Genomic DNA, 1,937 nt, shown 5'->3' on the forward strand with positions numbered 1-1,937 from the left:
TAAGGCAAATCACAGCTGTTTTGTATGCACTGTAAAATACATTATGCCTATCGATATTAGAATGAATTTTGTTAATGCTAGGATATGCATCAGTGATGTATGATGACAAGATAATAGATTTTTCTTAGTTTTTACTCTTTTACTTTTACACAGCATAATGCTCCAATTCCTCAGGGAGGACGTGGTGCAATCCAGTTTGTGACTCAGTATCAGCATTCAAGTGGGCAGAGACGCATCCGAGTGACCACCATTGCGAGGAAGTAAGTCTTGTTAGAAATTTAATTTACGTATCAAAACTATTCTGGGTTGTGCTCCCAAACTGGGTTCCTGTTTTGAGTGATATCCATCACTAGAAAATGAACGTTTAGGACTAAGAGCATTTTATTTCTTTTTAGCTCATCTTATTTGTTACACATTCATTGTTAGGAAATGTAAAGCCATTTAAAAACTATTCCTAAGACACATTCTTAAAAATATTCTTTTATTTACCTTATTCCCCTGAGAGGTGGAGAAAAACTATCAAACATTATCTTGTAAAAGGTAATTATAATATATATATGACCCATTTTATATATATATGACCCATTTTATATACATATATAAATTAGTACAATAATTAATAATATTACTTTTTAATTGATGCTAAAGTTCTAGCTACTTTTACCATTGTATATTTTTTTAAGTGTTATTTGTCATTTAATTCATTTATGAAACTTTTAGCATCTGCTTTGTAGGCTGGGTACTTTTGGGAAAGGGTGTGGAATGCGAAAGACTTGAACATACTTGGTCTGCTAATGATGATGTGGGATAGATCAGTCTTCAACTCTCTGGTGAAAGGCCAGTTTTTTTTTCCCCCTAATCCTTTGGAGACTAGTACTTTTATTCAGTACAATAAAATGAATTATTAGGAAAATTAAAATTTAAAAAACTATTCGAAATACAAATCCCTATTTTTATTAGGTCCATCAGACTTAAAATTTAGGTAAATTGCTCAAAAGTTTCTAAACATTTACTCTCAGTTTTCTGTTCTTACCTTATGACAAACTGGCATTGGGTTTGCATACCACACTTTGAGTAGACCTGGTTGAGACCACAAAAGGTAAAATCTAACAGTTAAAATTATAGGGTAGTATTTTGTGTAACAGTCATCTACTACATTTGTTGAGATAGTTTCTAAGAGGGAATAATTAGGCACAGACTTGAGATAATTCACAATTGTCAGTTATTTGGAAAATATTAAAAAGTTACTTGTCTATTTGAAAAAAATGAAAAATAGAGGAAGAAGAGAGAAGAATTTTGAACACATTATTGCCTGAATTCCCTTGAGATCACTTCTTACATCTTTGAGTCATGTAAAAAGTGGTCCAGCTTTCAAGAGGTTATGTATAAGTGTTGCCAAACTTCCTTAAAGTGGGATACTTTAGAACTAGGATAAGCTTAACTATTACAAAACTTCTGTGAAGTATTAAACAGACAAACAAAAACTATTGCTGGGTCTACCAATGATCAGTGTAATTGGATTGGATTTATAGAACATGTTAATTTAATAAATTACTGCTATTTTATATATAATATCAAATTGATCCCTTAGACTAAAGTTTTCACTTTTAATTGGTTTTAGGTATTAACATGGAGAAAAAGAATACATAGTAATTGTAAATTTAATTTTTATCACTAATGAAGACAAATGAATGGATCTTGAAAATATCATGCTAAGTGAAATAAGAGGGAAGTTGAGAACCATATGATTTCACTCATATGTAGGATGTAAAGCTGAAAGCAATAAATGAACAAGACAAAAACTCAGAGACACAGGAAACAGTTTAGTGGTTACCAGAGGGAAAGGGGAGAGTACAGAGGTAGAAAAGGGTAAAGGGTGTCAAATATATGGTGAGGGAAGGAGATCTGATTTTGGGTGGTGAACATACAATGCAACA

The 1,937-nt window shown here is 31.8% G+C and overlaps 1 protein-coding gene across 2 annotated transcripts in view; it reads left to right on the forward strand.

The window, feature by feature from the left end:
- SEC23A (Sec23 homolog A, coat complex II component) overlaps window positions 1–1,937 on the forward strand; it is a 47,762-nt gene that overhangs the window by 22,046 nt on the left and 23,779 nt on the right. The window lies entirely within an intron of this gene.

Source organism: Pteropus vampyrus, unplaced genomic scaffold (genome assembly GCF_000151845.1).
Source record: "Pteropus vampyrus isolate Shadow unplaced genomic scaffold, Pvam_2.0 Scaffold10, whole genome shotgun sequence".
Classification (NCBI taxonomy): domain Eukaryota; kingdom Metazoa; phylum Chordata; class Mammalia; order Chiroptera; family Pteropodidae; genus Pteropus; species Pteropus vampyrus.